This window comes from Venturia canescens, chromosome 9 (genome assembly GCF_019457755.1).
Source record: "Venturia canescens isolate UGA chromosome 9, ASM1945775v1, whole genome shotgun sequence".
Lineage (NCBI taxonomy): Eukaryota > Metazoa > Arthropoda > Insecta > Hymenoptera > Ichneumonidae > Venturia > Venturia canescens.
Genome location: NC_057429.1, coordinates 4,040,687 through 4,053,247, shown reverse-complemented (window position 1 = coordinate 4,053,247; position 12,561 = coordinate 4,040,687).

Here is a 12,561-nt window from a genome sequence, read left to right as displayed (position 1 = left end):
AATCTTGAGCCCGTGCAAAGTTTTTTCTCAGCAATTACAACACCGATCATGCTGATTTAGGGCGGAATCGAAAGAGAATTACTCAATTGGCTTAAACTTCAATTTTCTAGTTGCTAAATGGCTCCTGAGCTTCGTAATTCATTAAAATCACATGCCAATTTTACCCCCACCACCGCGAATCGTTTTATTCAGAGAAAGTATAGACTCGGCGAGAGCCTCGGGCCAGCAGACGACAGGGCTGTCAATGTACTTGTCCCGAGACTCTACCGAGTCTCTTGATACATAATTCATTATAAAGTCTTGAAGCAGTACCTGAGCTTGGGAATGAAGTTGACAAAAATTCATACAATATTAAAATTCAAACAAGCACCATGGCTTCAAAAGTACATAAATTTGAACACTGATCTGAGGAAAAAATCGACCAATTATTTTGATAAAAACTTTTATAAACTCATGAACAACGCCGTTTTTGGGAAGGCTTTGGAAAATGTGAGGAAACACAGAGACGTTCGATTAATTACGAAGTGGGAAGGACGATATGGAGCAAAAGCCCTCATTGCGAAACCAAACTTTCATAGTTGCACCATTTTCGATGAAGACATGTTGATAGTTGAATTGCGTCGTACTAAAATTAAATTTAACAAGCCCATATACGTAGGATTTTCTATTTTGGACCTTGCCAAAACTTTTATTTATGACTTTCATTATAATTACATAAAAAATCGATTTGGAGAACATGCAAAGTTAATGTATACCGATACAGACAGCCTTCTTTATCATTTCACTATCGATGACATTTATGAGGTTATGAAGAAAGATTTAGATAGGTTTGATACATCGGATTATTCTCCTGAGAATGTTTACAAAATGCCACGAGTGAATAAAAAAGTTATAGGTTTGATGAAAGACGAAAATAATGGAAAAGTTATGACTGAATTTATCGGTTTGCGAGCGAAGTTGTATTCATTCAAAGTCCACGGGGATGATCAATACAAAAAACGTGCTAAAGGAGTCAAAAGATCTACTCTCAAAACAATCACTTTTAATGACTATGTAAATTGTGCTTTGCAACATGAAGATCTTGTGAAAAGTCAAAACTTAATTCTGAGTAAGAAACATCAGGTTTACACGGTGGAGCAAAAAAAAATATCGTTGAGCTGGCAAGATACGAAGAGGATCATATTTCCTGATACAACGGACACACTGCCATGGGGATATCAAACATGTTCCGATATTCATTGACCTAGGTTGTGTTGACAAACGATACTGCTCGGAGCTTGTTTACGAACGGAGGAGAAAGATAGTTAACGAGAGATGGTTGAACAGCATCAGTAATCGAAAATAAAGAACGCGTTGTAGTTTTTAGTTTTATTAGCAAAAAAAAATTATAATTCAGATTTATTAATCCAGCTGTTGTGAGAATCATCGAAACCCAACCAACAAGTAACTTATTTCCACGATCCCGCACAATTTTTTCAACGAGATATATATCTGGATATTTGACGCTTGTAAGTTCCTCTTGATAGAAGCCGCCTTTAATCGGTTGATTTTGATAATCCTTCAGTTTATACGTCACGGGATCGGTATTCACGATTTGACTTATAGTAAATATTTCTGTTGTCCAGTTTGGCGTATAGCCCTTCTCAAAAACATGCTTGTACTTGCTGATTCGCACATTATCACCAGTTTTAAATTTTATTTTTCGCGTACGATTAACATAAAATTTCCTGTAGACGCGCAGGAGGGATTTTTCATTCTGAAGCGTGACATCATTCGGTTTCATTCCAATCGTACGGTGTTTATTATTATTATAGGTCAGCACCAATCCATCCACAATATCGATCCACTGGTACGATCCTCGCTGAGTAAATTGCTTCCACATCTTGCCCTTGAGTGTACGGTTAAAGCGTTCACATATCGATGCCTTCATGTTACTGAATGTTGAGTACATAGTGATTCCATAGCGTTGAAGAAGAGCTCGAAATTCATTATTATAAAACTCTTTACCACGATCAACATGCAATTTCTTTGGTACACGACCCCGCGCAAGTACAGAGTTCATAGCATTAGTCACATCCTTGGCACTTTTTGTTTTCGTCGGAACGGCCCAAGCATACTTTGAAAAGATATTTATGATTGTAAGAAGATACTTGTAACCTTTATTGAACTGAGTGTACGCAGACATATCAACAAGATCTGCTTGCCAGGTCTCGTCTAATCCACGCATGATTACATGGCGGCGCGGATAATTTTTTCGAGCAGGTCTATGAAGCTCTTCTGTTATCGCTGCTTTCTCCATGCTCTAACGCTACGAGTCGTTCATCCAGTTGTGATATTATTTGAGAATTACGGATTGGCAATTGTTCTTGAGTTTTGATAGCCGTCTCAAGATTTTTTATGCGTTCTTCAACGCGAGAATGAAGGCTCCGAATCATTTGTTCATCATCGATGACTTTTTTGAATGTTCTCAGCTTCTCCTCCAAATGAACAATGAGCTGAGAGTTGCGTGTAACGAGTTCTTGTACTGTCTCGCCTTCAATACGTTGACGTTTGATATGTTCTTGAATTTGTGTCTCCAGACCATGAAACATTATCTCATGATCATCAATGTTATCACGCAGGGATGATGTAACAGCGTATAAAAGTTTAACTTGTTCCTGTATAGCATTTCTCATCACTTCAACGGATACAGCATCGTGTTGCTCGATAGCAGCACCTACATTGCACAATCTCCTATTATCCATGTCATATTGACCATTGGCGGTAATTTTGAACCCGTCACCGGGAGGACCTCGACCACCGCTGGTAATACTCTTGATCTTAGACAATTGACGACCAAACACGTCAACACTCATGATTCAAATGAATCCCAGGAGTGCCGACTTGCTTAATAAATGATTTTAGCTTCGCGCAATTCTTCAATGATTGATATAATTTCGTTGGAATGACTAGAGTTTCCAGCTGATTGAGAGGCAAGGAGTAACCGCAATCGATCCACTAATTCATTTGGATCATCCCAATATACTGTGACGAAACACTCGCGCAACGGCCCGAGCCCGTTGAAACTAACGAAACTCCGCGATCTTTAGATCGCGGACAAAACATCGCGGCGACCACGCTCGTTGTTATTGACAGGTGGCGGCCATCTTAGGCCGGTAGGCATGAGCCCGAGCGGGGCAACCGGCACCGCTCTGAACTTCGCCGCGATATATTTTCGGAAATTAATTCTTTTTGATTTTTATTATTTTAAGTCGCCCGAGCACGTAATTACGATCAAAATTTTCAGAAAAATAACACGAATTTAAGAAAAATGATCACAAGTTAAATTAATAGTATAAAAAACAATCACAATGAAAAATGTAAAAAGCGACTACGATGCATGCGCGGGGAGAGCGTCGATGGGCTATAGGACGCGTACGTGACTTTTCGCGATTGTAATTATTCAAATTATATTAAATGAAATAACAATGCCAAATTAAAGAAGAAATTAAATAATATTTGATCAGATTGAAGTTTTTACTGTTGAACATCGTAATAAGCTGTAAATCATAAAAAGCGGTAGTCTGCGCATCGTATGCTAGCCTGCTCGACCAACGGGCGATCGCGAATCATTCCAACGGGCCAATCGGAGAGGTCGTAACAAGTTGATGCGCAGAACCGAACGAAAACGGAGATTCTCGGCGCTCGAGAATTTTATGGTGGGGACACGGGTATAAGAAGCGCTGCGTGACTCATTCGACAGACAGTTCTCGCTGGCTAAAGAATCCACTCGGACCTCTCTCAGTACATCTCTACATCAGCCTCAGCAATACTACACCTATCCTCAAAATTTTCGGGGTTCCCGTAGCGCGGACTCTCGGATCGACTCGGCGACGTCTCGATCCCATAGCCCGTGGACGGTGAATTGCCTATTTCCTTGGATGCCTGGATTCTCGGAGCGACTCGGCGACGTCTCGATCCCATAATCCAGGGTCCGCACCTAACCTCTAAAAAATTTCCGGCTTTCCGTTGCCCGGAGTTCTCGGATCGACTCGGTGACGTCTCGATCCCATAACACGTGGACGGAGGGTTACCTTTACCCGGTAAATGCACGGACTCTCGGAGGGATTCGGTGACGTTTCTATCCCATAGCCCGTGGTTTACATCCTACCCTTTTACATTTTTTTTACATCTTTGTTGAGGAGGATTAAAATTTATCCTATTATTAAGAATTAAATTCGCATTTGAACAACATTGTCCGAGGTGGTCCAGACAGGGAAATCTAGACCCATTTAGAAAATAATAATCCAAGAAACGATAGTTTAAGATTGATTTTATATCGAGTAAAAAGAAATTCAAAATTGTAAAAGTAAGAAATACTCTTATTTGATTTCAAAAGCGAGCGTAACAGGACATCGGAAAAACCGCGTCAAACGAATTATAGCACGAAGCATCGAATCGAGAGCTTTTTTATCGAGAGATTAGAACGAACGCGACCATTTAATTTAAAATTGTTTTATTTCTAATTATTATTTTTGTACAATCAAATTCCGAAAATTGAGAAATTAAAAAATTATCTCAGACAGAGAATTTGCAACGTTTTCGGGTCTTTCGGGTCTTTTTCTCGCCAGATCCGATTAAACAAAGCAAGACAGTTTAAAAACAAAAAACACAAAATTGTTTTCGAATTAGCGAGCCAAGGCACAAAATTTCTTTTATTTTTGTCAAAATTCGGTCAAATAATTGAATAAAATTGATTATTTTTATATTTTACCAAAATTAACAGTGTCCGCGTTTCCTTCATACCTGCTCCTTATTATTAAGGTTGCTCGAACCGACGCGTGGCGGCGTTCAGGCCAGGTCGGCAAGAGCGTTTCGTTACAACTGGCGCCCAACGTGGGGCAGGTATTGCAGGGGGACGCGGATATTTTACTTTGCTTAAATTACTTTTAAATTTGAATGAAAATTATCGGTTGTACAAAAATGGCGGAAAAGACTGAAAGAAACGAAACAGCGAGAGATTCCGGGTTTCAAAATCCCGAGGACAATAGTGCAGGTGTTCAAAATGTCGATTTAACTACCTCGATTCCTCCTCCAGGAGCGGGGAATATTTTTAATCAATCTCGCGGTAATTTTGGTTTGCATTTGGATAAAATTGACGAGAATCCTGACGAAATAAGATTAGAGGAATTTGGTACTCCCAAATCAAATAAAGAGAAAATGGAATTTGGTGAATTAAATCACGAATTATTAATGAGTTTAATCGAAGCGATGAAAGAAATGAAGACTCAAGTGCAGAGCATGGCTAATGAGATTGCACGAAATAATCAGGCCACTAGTGATTTAAGGGCTGAATTTACAGAGAAATTCAAGACTTTGCAAGCCACAATTGCTTGTGACGTCCATAAAATTTATGATCCAATTAAACGTCACGTCACGGGTTTAACTAAAATAGTGGAAGACAATGAATCGAAAAGTGCTGTAACCGAGGTGAATGTGGCGCAAATCCAACTCGACGTTAACGCAATTAGAAAAAGGGTCGAAAACCTAGAACAAAAAGACAAAATTCACAGTCGAAACACGGAGAGCACTCGGATTGTCCCAAAACCAAGCAAAGAAGTTTCTGACGACGAATCCGAGGATGAACATGAAGAGGAAAGAAGAGAGCGGATTCGGACGATGCCATTAATGGACATGCACCCGAATAAAATCAAGATTAAACCTCCCACATACGATGGATCGGAGAAGAAGAGACCGATGAAATTTATCAAAGAATCCAGGGGGTATTGTGAAGTCACCAATCCAACAGTGACAGAAATGAAATATTTGCTGGGACAGTGCCTCGAGAAGACAGCCAAGGAATGGTGGGTACTCATCGAGGACCGGGTTGATGATTTCGACGATGTGGAGAAGAAGTTCAGGGAACGATTCTGGAGCACCGACGTGCAACGAAAAATACGGAAGGACCTGGAATTTGGACAGTTTCCCGAAAAGGATGGAAAAATATCAAGGGCTGAGTATGCAATCTAGAGTCGCGGCAGCGACTCTGAGACAAGTACATTTATAAGATATGACGAGTTGCTGCCAGAGACTCTTTACCGGAGCGATAGCGTTTCCAATTGTTTTCGAAAATTTTCAAAATTTGTTTCTTCAATAATTAACTAACTATATCATTTCGGAGAATATTATACGTTGACATATTTTTTATTATTTTTTTTCTTTCGATTGCGACCTCATCGAACTCTGTAGGTTGACGCGTTGAAGAGATATTAATTATTTATTTTTTAATTGCATCAAAAAATGGGTCGGATTTTCGCACACATTTTTGATGTTTATTTGTTTTATATCTAGTGACAAATCTGGTGCCATAATACATTTTATATACCGATATATTTTTTTTCTGGTGCCATAATACCAATATATATCTATATATTTTCGTGTCGTATGACGTATGGTGTGTTGTTTATGCTGATAGATGATGAGGTTATAAAGATCGCGATTTGACAGTTCACCGATATCCCGGTCGGTAGTACAAGTATATACCTATATATTTCCGTTATGATATGACGTATGGTGTGTTATTTCAATGCTAACTAAATGAGGTTATAAAGATCGCGAATGTTACAATTCACCGAAACTGTTCCAATTTTTTCCGGTTCTGTAGAAAATAAATAAAAGCAGTACAATGTTTTAGTGAAAGTGGTGAGAAAAAAGTGAAGAAGAAAGAGATAAAGACGGAGGAATCCAAGAGTGTTGTGTAACGGAAAAAAAACCGAAAATTGTCAACAACGTTCGGATTGATGGTAAAAATATTTAGAAAGGTTAGATTTTTTCTATATATATCTTGAGATGTAGTCCGGATTCTGAAACATTAGAAATAAAAATCCATGCCTTCGCTCTTTCTCATCAGCTCTCTCTCTGATTGTATCATCAGACTTGTCGATGTTTGTTATTGCAGAATATCTAAAGACGCGGCATCGTCTTGTAATAAAATAACCCAAAACAGGAATGACGAAAAAGAGCCAGGGACTACAAAAATATAGAAAGGCAGTATAATCGCATTGTCTGTAAACGTATAACAGACTATTCGAAAGTGCTTGATTACAAAATTTCTATTGGCAAATCGAAACTGAGGCAATCAGTATTTTTTTGCATTGGTGGAAATTTTTTCATCAAAAGGACTAAATTGATAATCACGGAGAGTTTTCACTTCAATTCCAACAAAGTAAAATTTAAGTTCGAAATAAAATATGTCCGCGTGTGTGTATATGTGTGTATTAGGGTGGTAAAATAGCTAGAAAATTTTTGAAAAAAATCACACGTATTCTTTAGAAGATTCTCAATACTTTTTGTTCTGGAACATTTCTTTGTTATGTCAAGACTTTCGAGAAAAAAAATCATACAGATTTTCATCATGCTGTTTTGCAAAAGCCGCCATTATGCAAAAACTGAGTAAGAAAAAAGTGTTTATAACCAGTGTTCTGGACTCGTCAGACCTTAAGAACATCTTTGCTGGCGATAATATGGTTATTTGAGAGCAGCAACAGTAAGGGAAATCGCTTTGAAAAAAAAAAATGTTAGAAAATCTTGACTTTTCAATTAAAAACGAATAAATAATGAAGATTTTGATTTAATTTTACAAAATAAATGCAAGATTCTGAAAGAGCACTCTCAAAAACCCCCTATATCAGATTTTGTTCTTTAATTAAAACTGCGTACTTGAAATTGTGTGTCCAAAATTGTCGTTTTGCGCATTAATGGGTTCTTATAGTGATGCTATACAACATTTTAAGGGTAGGAGTTTTGAAAATTTTTTTCGTGTAGCAACATGCTTGTAAAACAATTTATGGAAATTTCAAGATTTTCCAAATGTATTGAGGCCCACAGTATAATCGTGACCACAAACGCAGAAAAATTCCATGTATTATGAACAGAAAACTTCAACCCCCATGGTCGAGGGTTGAGCATTGTTCTACAAATCTGACAAAATTACAGCATTACTTTTTATGTATTTCGAACCAATTTAGGGGGCGAAAAGGGTAAAATAAATTTGATCCCAAATAACTACCACCCTAGTGGGTATTAAAATACCTAAAACAACTTGCATGCATAATAAAACGATTTTTATTTTCAAAAAAACTGATTCGGCTTGAGGGGGTCACCCCCCATGGCAGCCGCATTTTTTGGGGTTTCCTCGATTTTTTGCGACGAGAAAAAAACACAGACTTAAAATTTAAAGAGTTTATTCATTGGTATTTCAACTTTATGATAGAATTTTTTAACTCTGATGTCTCGAGTTAATTCCGTGTAAAATTAATCCACAGGATCCCATATGCTTCTCCATGGTGTCCACGATTCCCGGGGGTTCCGTTTATCTGCGGTCAAAAAACCGAGGAGCGTTTTGATTTGTAAAGCAGTGGGCTATTGCCTGAACTAAAATCATACAGAAATATCGAAATTGAAGGATTATTGAGCTATGCAACATTTTGAAAAATTGAAATAAGGTTTTTCTAAACGGAAAAATCCTTCAATGTTTAATATTTCTGTATAATTTTAATTCAGGTGATAACCACTGCTTTACTAATCCAAACGCTCCTTGGTTTTTTGATCTCAGATAAACCGATCCCCTAGAATCGTGGAGACTATGAAGAAACATATGGGTTCCTGTGGAGTAGCTTTACACCGAATCTACCAGAGATATCAGAGTTAAAAAATTCTACCATCGAGTTGAAATACCATTGAATAAACCCTTTAAATTTCAAAAGTCTATGTTTTTTTTCTTTGCCGCAAGAAAATTGCGAAAAAACCCTACAAAATTCGGCCGCCATGCGGGGTGACCCCCTATGTTGGATTTAATTATTCCAATCGATCAATATCGCGTTATCTTGAAAAAAGATTCGAGTGCCTTAGTCATTGAAATCCTGTCGTTATTTAATGACATCGAAATTTATTATTCCTTGTAATTTTTTGAGTTTTTAAATAAATTAGCCGTAATTTGATTAAAAAATTTTTGTTTCCTTTTTTTTGATATCTCTTTCAATGAGACAGGGAATAATTTTAATTAAAAAATTTTTCAATAAATGTCTTTTCGCAAGTACACTCTGATGGGTGATAATATGGTCATTACATCTGAACGGTAGTCTCAGTGAATAAACCCTACATATATGTTACTCATACATGTAGTGTGCATTTCTTGGTACGAACAAAAAATGAATTAATAATAACAGAATGTCATCTATATTGTGCCCTAATATGAAGAATTTGATTTTCCAATATCCTGTAAAATTTTTTCAAGTTCACAGTGCACAAAAAGTAGTCAAATCAAACCATAAGTAACAGCACGAGTGCTGTTAAAAAATTGGAGACAAGTACATTTATGTTTGATGTCACCTGGACAGTAGTCTCAGTGAAACCCTATGAGACACTCATGTAGTTCAAAACACAAATGCACGATGATTTATAAGAAGAAGTTGTTCGATCTGTTCTCTCGAAACTTGCTTTAAATGAGCAATTCATTACTAAAGGATATAAAAAAAAACCATTTCAAACGCAATGAATAAAAAAATGAATCTGTTAAATCATGGTAATGCGTGAAAAACGTTTGGTTCAAAGGAACAAAACGTGGTCAAATAAATGCAAAAGTGACGAGTACATCGGATGACGAGTGAAAAAAATTCAAAACATAATAGTATGTAAAAAAAATTACGAAACCAATTGTAAATAATTTCAACAAAACAATTAAGAAAAGCTTTTACAAATCATGAAAAAATATTATATTAAAAAAAAATACAAATCTGTAATTATATTGTAAAGGGAAAAAAAAATTTAAATAGGACGTGAGAAATTTAATCTTACGGGAAGCACCCGGAACTTTAGAAAGTTCAAGTGAATCAAAAAAGTTACCATCTGAGTTATGTGCAGCACTACAATTTATGGCATCAATCGGAGGATAAGTATTTTATTAGTATATAATACATAATTTTTCACAATATGAAATTATTCTGAGAAACGTTCAAATCCAAAAAAAAATCGCATCGAAGGTAAAAGTCATTTGTTACTCTATGGTGGCAGAGACTTACTTAGAAGAAAATCGATTCTTCTCAGACTTTCAGGATCCCCTGGTATTCACAATATTCGACGTCGATTTCGTATCGGTACAAATTATGTTTAAATATGTGCTAAAAGTACTTGTCCGGCCCATCACTTTTCATTCAAATTGCTCATTCAAATAAAAATTAAACTAGACGTTAATTTCTGCGTTATTTTTATGGAACTAGCATTAACGCTGGCGTTACACGCCCACTTGAATGTGGACATCATTCCACATATGCTCGGCGGCAACTATCTCTTCGCAACAATTCATGGCATCGAGTAAACAAAACCATTGCAACGGATAGAGGCTTTACATTCTGATATATCGAAAATTTTTTTTTAAGAAAGTGTATATAGTAATACACTAGGGAATCACTTTTCATCGAATTTCAAGAAATGCCCGTGTCGCACTCATTTTTTAATGTTGATTTCAACAAAGTGCAATTGTGTACGTGACCATAAAAAAATGAAATTGTACAGACGAATCATACGCATGGTATGATTTACCTGTGAAATACAAATGTACGAACGCATGGTTAACACGTAATTACCATGGAATATCTTGGAGCCATGGTTCTGTGCCCTACAACGCAGCAACAGCAATCATCCAAAGCATTTTACATGATGCTAGAATTATCTATGTAAAGGGCTCTGAGAAGAGAGAATGGTTGACGAATTTTTTGTCAGAAGGATCCGAACGCATTATTAATATTGAAATGCTTGATTGTCCAGTGCTTCGAACGTTGCGGAAACATGCAAACATAGGATGTCCTCATCATGGAAATTCCCTCAAGTACAACTGTGCTCACCAAAATGTTCAGTTGCTAAAAAATTGGATTCTCAAACCTAATGATTAAGAATTTTTTTTCCAACTTCTATGTATATTTCACATATGTGTAAGATTTTTTCATGAAAATAAAAATTTGGAAAAAAGATTTTATTGATTTTTACATTTATTTCAAAAAGTAACGTTCTGTCACACACACAAAGTACAATGGTAGTTGATATTTCACTTAAAATTACATCGATGGTGATTCAATTAATTATTCGTATTTAAATTCAACATGATTGTATTGCCCTCCGAGATAACGCATGAATAGTCTGTTCTGATCAGAGGCTGTTTTCATATCCTTCAGAATATTTTCTTCATCACTCAGGAATTTTGCAAATCTTGGCGGTAAAAATACAGCGAAGTCGTCTTCTATTTCCAGAATTATCCGGGCACCGTATTTTGTTGTAACTTTACGTATATTGGTGACTTTATAATTCTTCTCAAGCTCCAAATCCTTGAGTTTTTTTACTTGGAGATATGCAGTGAGGCAACCAACTTTATTGATTTTTGTGAAATCCATGATTTTCACGTTTTTGAATGAAGTCACAAAAAAATATCTGGTTTCACTCGTTCTTCAAGTCTCAAATGAAATATTTCGCAACTTTTTCGTGAGATAATTCAAATTAGATTTTGTTTCAATTAAACTTTTAACTTCTTCGATGTTTTTCAATAGTAGTACAATTCGTTGTCGAAGATCACGTTGTTTTAGATCGGTACGACTCATTTGACAACTGAGTACAGAATAAAATTTGACACGCCTAGTTTCAGTCTTATATATCCTGCTATCTCTCTAAGAATGTTCTGGAATCTTTCAAAGGTCATCGAAGCTCAACCAACTAAGGGCAAAATACATGACCTAATTTTTCTATGTCGAACCTTCAGGACGTTGGCCTTCATGACACCAAATCTTTCAACACCGTATCGGGTTTCAATCATCGCGGCACGATTCTTGGAAATGTTTTTGTTGAACTATTCTTGCTAACGGATCGCGATTCTGAGAATTGTTTTTGTTGAACCAATTTAATTCCTAAAACCTACCCTCCATGTGTTCAGTTTTCAAGTTGATCTCAAGATGGATAGATGTGCGTATACAATCGATCCATTGAAATCACCTTCGACGTTGACTAAAAATTATCTCAAATCGATTCCTAAGGTTCTACTAATAAAATATTATGGCAGATTCATTCCTTCGTTATGGGATCGATTACCTGAACATTTACAGAGTGATAGTGAGGTTCAGTCGTATCAATATTGTCATGATCATTTTAATCCACCATGGGTGCGGTCTCATATTGATGATCTGGGGCCAATACGTCGAGACTGTGAAAAATGTTGGATCATGGAGCAGCTAGTGAATACTTATGCAATTTATTGTACAAGAAATCCTTCTGAAATGACGGCCGAAGAACTCTTGATTATATCTCCATCAACGTTCAAAAAATATTTCAGTAACTTTACAGATATTTTGTGGGAGCGTTTACCGTATTATTACAAATCCGACGTTGAAATTCAATCGTTCCGTCGATGTTATGATCATTGCAATACATCCTCGATGGAAGACCACATTGATGCTCCAACGCCTTTACGAAAAAATTGTAAAAAATGTCAAGAGGGTGAAATTCGCTCGTGAACCTGGACGTCCACTTGCGCGTTGTAAA